General features: G+C 41.7%; 1 long non-coding RNA gene across 1 annotated transcript; it reads left to right on the forward strand.

The window, feature by feature from the left end:
* The first annotated feature begins 857 nt into the window (after positions 1 to 857).
* Positions 858 to 9,929, forward strand: LOC142786552 (uncharacterized). The gene is made up of 3 exons (XR_012889089.1): positions 858 to 1,237; positions 4,766 to 4,975; positions 9,130 to 9,929. It is a non-coding gene; the product is annotated as an uncharacterized LOC142786552 (long non-coding RNA).
* The last annotated feature ends 3,365 nt before the right edge of the window (positions 9,930 to 13,294 follow it).

The raw sequence follows: 13,294 nt of genomic DNA on the forward strand, positions 1-13,294 counted from the left end.
AATACCTTTCAATGCACACTACGTGCCGCAATCAGCAGTGCACATTTTTGAAGACTATGCCGCTGTTGCTCGCACAGGGCACCACGTGTGTTCACTTCTTCAAGATAAACACACAGCGTGGCAAATATTTTACCACACAGTTTACCACACAGCTGGATGTTTGCTGACACATACTACAGCTAATGTCGACATTGTAACGTGAAGTGTAAGCTTTGAAAAATTAAAACTTGCCCCAAACACTGCACGACTGTACCGGGCTGAGCCACCAGCGGGAGTGTTTTTCCAGCCACACCTTTTACATGTGCCAGTGACATCATGCTGTGACTTACCTCGGTAGGGGCCTATCGCTGCATACTTTATGTGAATGAGGGTCCTGTTAGTGAAAGCAGGCATTGTTGATTTCGTAACTTGTTCATGCCCAACTGGACTTTCATTTGCACAAGTTGTCTGACTGATATTCAGGCGAACTTTTGTGTAATCAATTATACAGTTGGCAGCCTGTGCTTGCGCCATACTGTTGTTACTGGTGTTTCTTGTTGTTACTTTGCACTGCTCATTACTACTCACCTACACAAACTAGCCTATCTTGCCGCTGTTTTGGACAAGATGCAGCAGGCAAGTGCGATAGTGTTCATAACTCTAAATTCTCGAGCAAAATTTATCGTTTCATATTCAGTTAGTAGCATTCATATCAGTACATTATAAGAAATCATTGATTAAACATGAATCCGTGTTCCTTTACATAATGTTCACCACTTTTATATCAAATTGAATGGTGTTTATAAAAAACATGGGTTTTAGCTAAACTTCATGCTCTTTTCTCGAAGAGCTGACAAAACGCTATTGCATGCTTACTTGCCATGAATTGGACTGTGTTCTAAATACTTTGCAATTCTTCACCGGACTGCCAGTACACTTCACATTGGGGGAACATTTAATAACCATGGATTGATTAATTAAGAACGGAAAGAAAGAAGCGGCAGGCCGGGATACTTGATATTGGCATCCGTTTTGCTACCCAGCGCATTATCATGCAAACTTCCTATAGAGTGGTTATGTGTCTTGCATGTGTGTCTGTAAACCAAGAACTTTGGGTAGAACTATATTTATCTTACAAATGGTTGCAGGACTGTGGAGGCTGTAGGGCTGCTTAGGAATGGTGGAATCCCTGGACATGTGTTCAACCTTGCTGCATCAGCTCCTTGGTGTTTTCACGGCATCTTTAGAGATGTGTTGGGTGAGTAAAGCAAGCAGGTTTCAACACAAGGAAAAGTATAATATGGGACCACCTCTTGTGCGTGCCTTACATCCCAAGTATATCAAATATTTATCTTGCCTTGTGACCTGTAATTTTTAAAGAGACACTTCTTTTTGCTTTATATTTGAGTCTTGATGCTTTGACAGCAATGTATTTGTGTTTGACAGCAAGTGTTCTTGAACAAATAACTGATCTCAATAATGACAAAACGCCCTTCATACTTGGTTCTTAGCATAAGCTTGCACTTATCTGTAGCAGATTCAATTATTCATTTTTTGCTGTGATGATAATGGGGAAGTAGCAAAGGTAAGTTCAGATTGGAGTGGTCGGTGACGTCTGTTTAGGCTCTGCCATATTTCTTTGCAACCAGAGTTACTTGTGGCCACATATACAATGAAGCCACATGACGTGCATTCTAAATGAGGTTATCATATCACATTTCACTGCATCTTAGTATGTGCCAAACAAATGCAGATATCATTAGCTTGCCACTATAAAGGAATCCTAAACCAACACAAGGTTGAAATTTAGTCGTGGTGTTGCAGCTGTGTATGACTCTACAATGGATACATAGCCGTGATAATTTGTCTATATGTTGTCGCAATAAAAATGTTACACACATTGTACGATGCAAAAGAGGTCCTCGCTTATTTCGCTTTTTTTCGCTATGCTTCTTGTCTCTTCTTGCCATGTGCTCCTCCTCACTGTGCAAGGAGCAAGAGCAGTGGGCATACAAACACATATTTAAAAAAAATGTAAGGTGAGCACTGAGAAGCTGAACACTTCCAAAAGGCTCAAAGATGTAAAGGTATTGTTTCTAGCTACTTTTTGGGCACCCATAGCTAGTTGTGCTGCTGCAGTTAAAATATAAGTTAAATGTTAAAAAATAATTGGAGATGGTTTGGCACCCATAATTGCAGTTACATACAGAACTAGGTTTCAATGCGTAAGCGAAATCTGTTTACTCTAAATCAATCCTAATGATATCTGAAATTCAGGAAATATTCACAGAAAAGCTCAAGAAAAGGCTAAGTGGTTGCCCCTTGAATGTGAAGGAGATACCCTTCTTCTAAAAGGTCAATAGACAGTCTAGTAGTCTCGATATTACATGCACTATAAAATATTCTGGTGTGGTGCTTTTCATGCATGTTATAATGAGAGGGGTTTTTAATAGAACTGTTGTCACTTTGCCCTGCATTGCTGAAATTGTTCACATAGTTATAATACATGAATCACTTTATGCCTTTTGATTTTATGCAAATGGTTTGCTTACCCAGTCGGTTTAACTTGATTTGGATAAAATCATAAATGCTCTGAAATTTTTTTTACTATACAGCAGGTTTATTTTTAAAATACGCGACCATTGATGTGAACGCAGTTAGTGGTGTGCTTGATTAATCCTTCACTATCACCACTCTAACTACACCTGCTACAGTGTATAGTGTGACAAAAGTAATGGTACTTAACATTACTGGCAGCATACACTTTTATTTCTCAAAATAGGTTAAAAAGCCTGGTAAAAATGTGTGTACGTTTTTTTTTCCGCTCCAACTAAATATTCTGGTCTACTCAAAGTAGCTTCCTCTCTTTTAAGTTCCTCAAACTTTTAGGTGTTCAAAAGAAGTATCAATGCCATATACTTTCTTTGTCAGCCTACTCACCACTCTAATAATGAGAATTACACGACAACATTACCCAGTAAAATAAAGGGATGTTATAAAAAGTAATGTCAATTCAATTGTCAAAGAACGTTGCCAAGTTACGTTTTTGTTCACTTTTCTTTTCATAATTTTGTTAAAGTTACTTTTGATAACATCCCCTATAGTTTGTTTGGCATCATTTTCTGCTAGTTCTCATTATAATGTGTTCAACAAAGACAACAAACCCTTAAATTTATAGTTCTTTCCTTTACTCACGAATCTGAAACAGTGAATCTCAGTAATCTTAGCGATGTGTGACTTGTTTTGTTTTTTTTTGATCAGTTGTGCATGTGTTCAAGTACATGCATTTAGGTGGGAGGGCGAACTATTGCCTCCTCCTGTGACTAGCAGATTTTCTGAGAACGGACAGATGCATAATGCTGCCAAAGAAGTATAGGGATATTGGAAGTAATCGTAACGTAATTGCAATCGTAATGTAATTGCCAGTAGACAAAAAAAAGGTGTCCCACACTCGCCATAATGGTAACAGGCAGCGCTGACTGACTCTTCCATGTATAAATGCACATATATACCGTACAAAATGGAAGAGGGATAGCCGCCATGGTAGCTCAGTTGATAGAGCATCGGACATGTTATTCGAAGTTCGCAGGCTCGGTCCCTGTACAGGGCAGGTTATCTTTTGTTTTTTCCTGCCCCGCCACGGTGGTCTAGTGGCTAAGGTACTCGGCTGCTGACCCGCAGGTCGCGGATTCGAATCCCGGCTGTGGCGGCTGCATTTCCGATGGAGGCGGAAATGTTGTAGGCCCGTGTACTCAGATTTGGGTGCACGTTAAAGAACCCCAGGTGGTCAAAATTTCCGGAGCCCTCCACTACGGTGTCTCTCATAATCATATGGTGGTTTTGGGACGTTAAACCCCACAAATCAATCAATATCTTTTTGCTTTCTACTTTTCTTTCTTCACAATTACAACACTTCTATTCTTCTTGAAGATATTCTGGTGTAAAAAAGGTACCTTATAATCTGAAGAGGCAAACAGAATGTGCCAGTGTACGAGTTAGCTCTTGTAGTGGTTACAAGTAAGATATGTTTTGAAGAATAAATCATTCTGCCACTTGCCTAAAGAATGGCTACAGGACATGGCGCTGGATGCACTTTGTTATTTTTGAATCAAGCTATCTTGTATTCTATTTTTATAAATTACATGGGATACACATGACGGTATCACACACTTTAACGCCACAAAGATTATGCAGCGAACAATGTTATAAATGCGAAATTGCATAAGGATAAGGTGAAAACTGCACCCTCAACGAGAATGTACAGAAAGCACAGGGTGCAGGCGTTTCCTTCTGCCCGTGCTTTTCAAGTGCGAGCTGTTTTCACCTCGTTCTGACCAACTAACTAGATTGAGATGTGTTGTTATAGTGCAAGAGGATGCTCCACGGGAAACTAGGTTTGTCCCAAAGTCTGTGTGTGTCTTTCAACCTATATGGTGCCCGGTTCAAGAGTACATGCCGACGAGATCCTGTAAAACAGGACCGTGTAAAATGGACCGTGTAAATAAAATAAAATGGACCATGTAAATAAACAGGATCGTGTAAAATGTCGTTTTCGTGTGCAACTGTAGTTGTGGTTGTGCTGAATGACCTTTCTTTATATACACTACATAACAAACTTGCTTCTTTAGAGTCGAGTGCATCTTCGGATCGATTGTAAATGTTTGCATATGAGAGGCCTTAAGTTTTATAAGAAATTCCTCAGTGTGCCACGAGGAAATGTGTGTTCAGCGAAAATTTGTATATCATTATATACAACTCTTAAAGCCTCGTCTACAAGTTTGTGCAGGTTGACCTTGAGCAGAAAAGGAAGAGGGGCAGCAGCCCCCAGAAAAGAGCAAGCACCCTCCAAGCTCCCGAAGCTCTCTTCGACAGGAACAGCAAGGTCACTGTGTGGCATTGAAAACCATTGCAAGGAGTGCCTTATCAGTACACTGTGCTGCTCTTTCATCGCAGAAGACGAAGTTGACCACTCCAGAGGAACTTCACGCTGTGTATTGTGAGTGCTTCAGTGGTTTTGTTTTTGTCCAGCCAGCAGTTAAGAAATCATGTGTCAGATTCAGCCAGGATGGCTAGAGGGAGTCGGGCAGGCATGTTTGGACATTTGTCTAGCCAAGTAGTGCCAATTTTCGCACTGGTCCTGTTGGAGTTACTGCCACAATCACAGAAGCTACGTCACCTCTCTAAATGTACAGATGTGTCGGGGAAGATTAGCTGCATTTGTTTTTCTATAACTGATAGCTGCCAACATTCTTCATTACACAGGAGTTTTGTTCCTCACTTATGGGTCTAAAGCCCTCTACAGAAAAAATGCAACCCGTCTACTTCCAGAAGACTCCAAGGCCGTACTTGTAGGTTTTTTCGGCTTGTATCATAAGCACCTCGTTTGGGGTACATGAACATTTTATAAACACGTACAGCGAAAATTTTGGGTGGCTGGTCGTTTTGTCGTTATCTTGTTCCTCGCAGTATTCTTAAGCATGTTGTGCATTACGTTGTCAATCTGGTTCATGTGCATAGAAGACATTACGAAGTTTCAGGCTACAGTATAAGAAGCCTGGAAGCAAGCTATCATAATTTTTTAACAGAGTTGCTTAATCTGATACATGATACATCACTAAACTTTCGTGCGTATTCATCAATGTAAGCTCGTCTTAGTGTTATCCAAAATGAAGATGTGAGTCGACAGATGGAAACATCTAGTGGGGTAATCAGGGTGAACAGTAGAAGTGCTTCAGACAGGCCGGCCGATGTTGCGATCGGAGGACCTATTTTTTAGAAGTCGCCTTGTCATCCTTGGCGTGTTAGTTTAAATGGGGTCAGTAATGACATCATCTTTTGGTAAAGGCGTGTGTACCTGTTGGAAATGTTTGTCTGAAAAAAAAAACCTATAACGCAGAAGAGTGCAGTCCTTGCTTCTTTTCAAGTTAGTTTGCGCTGATACAAAGTGTTCTCCTGTCGGAGGTTGGGGGTAAGGGAAGCAAGAAAAAGATAAATGATAGAAAAAAAGAAAAAAGAAGAATGAAAAGGGGAATGCAAAGTAAAAGTAGTGCTACACTGCTCCTACTTTGCATCCCCCTTTTTCTTCTTTTTTTTCCCTTGTTTTCTTTTTTCACCTTTTTTGTTACATTTGCATTGTCCCATCTAGTGCATGAATCAATGACACATGGCTTTGCTATAGCAAAGATGTCTATGTGGTGTTGGATTGAACAGTGCATTGTGCTTCATTTAGTTAATTACAGACTGATCAGTCTTGCAATAAGTGCTTCCTGCCTGTCACCACACATGTTCAATTGAAAAGTTTGTGCTTGGCTCTTAGTAGGCTGGTATATAGCTTGTGTCTTGGACTACTCAAAATGAATGTTATTTTGCTGCTGTTTATGGTAATGAATTTAAACAACATGAAAATATCTTGCCTTGTGAACTTTGTCGGACCTGCCTTTCTTTTTCTTTCCTATGCAGGCATTGTATGTGAGGGAGGCAGTAACAGAGAGGTGATAGCTTGAGCTTCGGAAGAATAAATGCTGGCAGTGAGGCAATTATGCATCAAACATCCCAGCCATTTTGCCAACCATCCTAAGTGTGTTTTGAAAAAAAAATATTGTGCTCGTTTACTGTATTTTTCTGAAAACAGCAAAATGCTAAAGTATATCGCAGAGAACAAAATATTACGCCACGTTGGTGCCGTCTGGACTTCCCAGGATGTCGTCTGGGTGTTGTTTGTAAAAAGTAAAGTGTTTCAAAAATACTGCCTCTTCTACACCAAATTCGGTCTTGGTATTAAGTAAAGGTGATTGTGTGTAGTGCATGAAGCTCAGTAATATTAGTGCAATTTTTTCGCCACATCAAAAGCAAGGAAGCAGTTCTCTTTATATGGCAAGTTATATGATTACACTTTGTCTTAAAGTAGAAATGAATTTTTCAAGTTTTCTTATGATGGCTGTTTTCTGCATTTGATGTACGACAGCTTTCGCTCCGAAGTTCCCCATGGCCCTCAATAGGAGACTTCAAAAATCATTTTCCTCATTTAAACAAAAATTGTAATGATAACACTTGCCATGTAACAAGAACTGTTTATTTGCTTTCAACTTACATATAAAAGTAATTTTCAATTAGACAAACACACAGCTCAAATTGCATCTCAATGTGGACAAAAACGATTATATAGTGATATTTGTAATCTGGATCTAACATTACTTTTTTTCGTAAAGTATAGCTTCTGTGCAGTAAGTATTTGTGGCTCAAATATTCATACAAAATGCAGTATTGCCATACAAGAAATGCAAACGATTAACAGTTTGGCTGAATTCTTCAAAGCCTATGTAGCAGAAAAATTGCACTAATGTTACTTGACTTCAAATACTTTAAGAAGCATCTTTACTTAATATGTAGATCAAATTGATAAGGCAAGAAAAAGTGGTACTTTGAAATTTTTCTCACAAATAACACCCGCACGACATTCTGCGAAATTCTGAAGGTACCCACAATTACCACGACTCTTTTCTCTTCAAAACATTTCTGCAAATAACTATTTTCAGAAGAGTAAATTACCATCATTTTTTAAACTATACATCTGTGATGGTCGCCAGGCAGTATGGTTTGTATGTTTGGTGTAGAATAGCCCAGTGCAAAAAACAACAAATGGCTGAGCATCCTTTGACGCTCGGGCAATTTCGAAAGCATTTGTTTGTTAGCAGCAATTCAGTTAAGCCCTTGTCTTTATGCTTAGGCCCAGAAACAAAACACAAGTAACTAAAGTAGTCCTAAGAGTCATGTAGTCTCACTGTTCCAAGGCTTGTGGAGCCTAGTTTAGTGCAAGCTTCACCATTTTTTAAATATTCAGATTCAACCAACAGGTTTTGGAGGCACAGTGCATTTTCAGCTAACTTGTTTCACACCAGTTACTTAGATAAAAAGCGGAAAGTAGAGGTAAAAATACAATTTTAAAGGCATTGTAGGTAATAACAAAAAGGACTGCTTTCTTTTTTTGTGTGGTGCTTTGCCTCAACGCTGTGCTTTTTGTGGTATAGTTCATTGTCTAGTGAACATAAGCCTTAAAAACTAACATTAGCCATGTTGAGGTCGATTTCTTGGTTATAGTCATAGTAGCCATATAAATAATTATGACTTCAAACTTGATTGTTCTTTTGAAAATTTTTTCCTTGCATAATGATATTTGAGAGTCTTAGTCAATTTTGTTATAAGAAAACGTGATGTCATAATAGGGTTACTTTTTGTAGAGTCGTTCAGTTCTACCTTACCTTTTACATTCCTAATAGAGCAGTTATTTTCAATATCGGTATTTAAAATGGAATGAGCATGCTGTATGTAGTAAGGTGTAAGCACTTACAGATAGCACATGCACCCAACTTTTCTGTTGGCAGTTTATTTCTGTTATTCTTGATTTATATGTGGGGTTTCACGTCCGAAAACCACTATATGATTATGAGAGACGCTGTAGTGGAGGGCACTGGAAACTTCGACCACTTGGGGTTCTTTAACGTACACCAAATCTGAGCACACGTGCATACAGCATTTCTGCCTCCATCGGAAATCGAGCCGGGGTTTGATACCGCGACATGCGGGTCAGCAGCCGAATTTCTGTTACTCTTGCTCCCCTATATGTGTGCAGTTCGGTTATAGTTATCTGGCTTGCACAGATTTTTAATGGCACCTGCCTGGTCCTGCTTGCTTTCATGGTGATTTTAACCTTCATAAGTTGCATAGGTTTAACTCTCAACATTGTTCAAGATGCCAATTTTGTGCACAAACCGTATAGTATAAAGGCAGCAGATGTACATGCACACACTATCAAATGAACATTGAGAGCTTTCACTTGCAGTTCCTAAAGTTTTACTGTGCAAGAAGCGTTTAAATCATAATTTCATAAGGACATATTAATCGAATATCTCTACCATTGAAAATCATGACAACCTAGTTATTTTCACTGTGATAAGCATGCTGTTTTTTTTGATGTGGCAGAACTAATTTATACACTCATTCGATCCTTCAATTATTCACATATGCATAACATGAAGGATTGTGTGCCTTAAATTTTCAGTTTCATTCTGTGTGTTATATTTCTTGTGCATGTAAACTATTGTGCTAACCTGTGTCTCTGACATTATTTGTGCCAATTATTTTCATTTCCAGGTGCCTATGAAGGACACATAAGTTCTATCGCAGTGAACTTCGAAATTTACAGTGGTGCCGGAGCCTCAAGCAGCATTTCGCCGATCTCCACAAGGCATTCATGAGATAAACACAGCGCCACACTTTCACAGTGCTATGATTATTATTTATGTTTAAACATTTCGTTCTAAAATTGCTGTTACATTGTGCCACCATCCTGTGACTTAGGTGGAGCTCGTGAAATTGCGGTGCAGTTACTTCATTTGTGTACGATCAACACTGCAATGTCACTATTCACAGCTGGAGCATACAGACAAATAAAAAACATATTGATTGTAGCAGGGCTGATGTGTATATTAATGCTTCTCTATTGATAATAATAACTTTATAAGTTCTTTAAGTCTTGCATAGAACACTGCATTAATGTGTTGCAATGTAACCACCATTTATGATCGCTAGCATGTTTAGTAGTTTTGTAATGTATTTTATTTAAAAGGTGATTTTGCTTCCGCATCACGACAATTAGTAAGATGCCGATGATTCAATCCCTCATCATGCACATTTAAGAAATATTGTGATTTGTACACAGTATTGCATGTACTCAAGATGTGGACGTCTATTCAATTTACACATTATATTGCTTTGCACTAGATTCAGACGTAACATGCACACATTTCAGTAATTTCCGCATGATACGTCTTTCCATAAGATGCGGAGTCCGCATCATACGTCTTATGCGGAGTCCGCATCATACGTCTTCCATATTCCAATAATTCCGTATGTGAGGTCTCCGCATCTTACGGAACGTTTCAGTAGGGTAACCACGACAATACTATGGCACTTTGCCCTGTTTCCAAATAAGAGGATCTGTGGAAAGAACAACGAGTACCAGTGTGATTGGGCATCAGTTGCGAACCATTTTGTTATTGTAAAGCTTGTTGTCTCCACGCCATTGATGAGGAGTCAGCTGGTTAGGTTAGTGTATAGAAACTCTATGCAGAGGACGTACTGATCAGGCAAACCAAACATTCTACGTACGCAGTATAGGTAGTCATGTTCGACCCTGTCGAAGACCTTAGCTTGAACCAAGGACACGATAGCACCGGTAACTTTTTTGGCGTTGGCATAGTAGAACAAGTCTCTTATCAGTGTAAGTGTTTGACAAATCGACCTACTCAGCACTGCACAGGTTTGCGTGGGTGACACTATATTGGGCAAGAAAAGTTTTAGCCTCAAACCAGGGATCGTAGCCACAAGTTTATAGTCAGTGTTAAGGAGGGTAATTGGCCTCCACGACCGTGCATCGTCAGGATCCATGGCCGCAAGCTACACGGCCCTCACAGAAAGACCTCGGCTTTTGCCCGTATACATTGAATCCGTTGACCATGTCAGTAAGTGCGTCGCTTTGGACGTCGAAGAAAGTTATATAAAACCACGTCAGTATTCCGTCTCGCCCTGGAGCCGTGTTGTGTTCATTTTCTCAGGGCTTGCCAAACTTCAGCTTTTGTAACCTGTTACGGCCGGCCCCAGCATTGGGATTCTCCGAAGGTTTGCGAACCCCTCTGGGAGATTGTCGACGCATTCCCGGGATAGCCTGCACCTGAGACAGCCTTGCAGCCAAGCGAGAACAAAGTGACTGTTACGACCGGCCCTAGCATTGGGATTCTCCGAAGGTTTGCGAACCCCTCTGGGAGATCGTCGACGCATTCCCGGGATAGCCTGCACCTGAGACGGCCTTGCAGCCAAGCGAGAACAAAGGTCAACGCACTGGTTTTGCGCTAGGGAACCAAGCAAGAGGAGTTGCGGGGAGAACTGGTTCTTGACCGACTGTGTCGTCGACCCGCACCTCCCCATTCAGGCTCTTCCCCCTCGCCGGGAGAATTCCGGAATCTTATGTGCATTCATGACCATGTTTGGGCATCTTTAGGGCGTCATGACCATATTTGGGCATCGTGTTAGGTTGTGCCCCTCCATGTGTTGTGACGTGTATTTCCCCTCCCTCGTGGCCGAGGTGCCGGGGCCACCGTATTGGCTGACGATGCGGACAATGCGCCCAGTGTTGGCAACTGGCGCTATAAAATGCCGAAAACGTTTTGTATGTCTCTCTCTCTTCTCTTTTTGGATCAGTTGATCACTTCTCAACATGTAAATAATTCTCTGTCGTTCGTTCGGGCGCTTCTTCTCGCTGAATTGTCGGACGATGGATCCTGCGATGGGGCCAGCTACCGAAAACGAGACCGGCAGGACCCGGAGTCCCAACAACTGGTGGCAGCGGTGGGATGCCGATAACTCCGAAAGCGACCACTGGACAGAGTTGAAGTCCAACAACGGGACGACAGGAGAAGGATGACACGAGCTCATCGACTTCCAGAGGGAACCGAACGGCACTTCTGAGAGGCACGACGGTGGAGACATGACTGCGAACTGGGTGAGTGGCGGCTTTCTCTGTGAAATTTTACCAGGCATTTACTCTATGTGTTAAGTAAAAGCTGGTAGAGAGTGGCTGTCTTGGTCACTGGGTTAACAGGTAACTTGCGTCAGGCAGAAATTGTGTGATAGCTTGGTTAAGCTCTTTCTGTCAGTGGCGTCAAGGTTAAGAGTGACAGGGCAGGATTCCGTGTAAGAACTTTTTGAAGCTTTATTTGTAGACTAAGTTAACGGAAAACTTGAGGCAAGGCAGGAATCTAGAGCTGTCGTTGCCGTCAAGGTTAATTAGTTAGGACAGGAATCTTTGTGGAACAGAGACAGCGGTACTGGAGGCAGCCATGAATCTGAAATCCCTGCGAAAGTTCATGTTGTTGCTACTTGCAAGGGAGTTGAATCTGGAGGCGTCGGACTCTCAAAGAAAGCCAGAGTTGATTGAGGCGATTCTCGCATTGGGGGCGGAGGATTACGAGCTGTCAAATTGTGTCGAGGAGATTCACGAGAGGCAAGCGGCAGAGGCCGAAAGAAAGGCAGCGGAGGCCGAAAGGAAAGCGGCAGAAGCCAAGGCAGATAAGATACGAAAGCACGAGCTTGAAATGAAGCGCCTCGAGCTAGTGAATAGCCATTATAGTAGAGCAGGAGGCAGCGAGGCATCCGGTACCGCAGAGCGGGTCAGGTTCAAAATGACGGACCTAATGAGATCGTAAAAGTTAGGGGAGGACATTGGGCTGTTCCACGTCAACTTTGAGAGAACTTGCGAAAGACAAAGTTTTGACCAGGAGACATGGCCCCAACGCTTGTTGTCCCTACTTCCGGAGGAGGCATCTGAAGTAATCGCGCGCTTGACGAAAGAGGAGGCTGACGAGTACAGTGAGGTAAAGTCGAGCCTTCTCAAGAGATACAGGTGGTCAGCGGAAGGTTTCAGACAAAAATTTCGCAACGCCGTAAAAGAGAGCAATAATTCATACCCGGAAATTGCTTACAAGTTAATGGCCAACATAGGAGAGTGGCTCAAAGAGGCAAAGGCGTATGGGAATCATGACAAGGTACTCGAGTGTATCGATCTGGAACAATTCTATCAAAGGTTACCAGAAAAGGTGAGGTTCTGGGTGCAGGATAGACCAGACGTGAACACCTTAACGAAAGCCACAGAGCTCTCTGAAGAATTCGTTAGGCGCCGCGCCCTCGGGGCAAGCAGAGAGCCTAAAAGGAAAAAAAGTTCCTACGACCGAATAAGACGCCGTTTAGAAAACAACCGATAAGTCTTGTACAAGAGGGTGAGGAAAACAAGGCATCTAACCATGGGGCGTCGGCAGAGGCAAGCGAAAGGAAATTTGAGGCGAAAAAACCGGCGGCTTGTTTCAATTGCCACGAAACAGGGCACTTCGCGATACATTGCCCGAAAGAAAAGGTGGCCTTTTAACTATAAATGAAGTCGAAGAGAACATGAAGTTTTTAGAGCCCTATATGTACGACCTTACCGAGAACGGCAAGCAGTATCGGGTTCTTAGAGACTCCGCAGCCACTATGGACATAGTTCATCTGTCCTTTGTTAGGTCCGGACAGTATTCAGGAGACTGTGCCTGGATTAGACAAGCCGTAGTAGCAAACAGTCAGTACCTTCCCGTAGCTAAAGTTCTCCCCAAAGGCGCATTTGGTACGTTGGAAACGGAAGCCGTGGTATAGCCATATCTACCCCCTCAGCTCCTTACTTATTTTCAAATAAGTCAGATCAAATGCTGAAGGAGAAAGGTCTAACGTT

The sequence above is a fragment of the Rhipicephalus microplus genome, unplaced genomic scaffold, assembly GCF_043290135.1.
Source record: "Rhipicephalus microplus isolate Deutch F79 unplaced genomic scaffold, USDA_Rmic scaffold_25, whole genome shotgun sequence".
In the NCBI taxonomy this organism is placed as follows: Eukaryota; Metazoa; Arthropoda; class Arachnida; order Ixodida; family Ixodidae; genus Rhipicephalus; species Rhipicephalus microplus.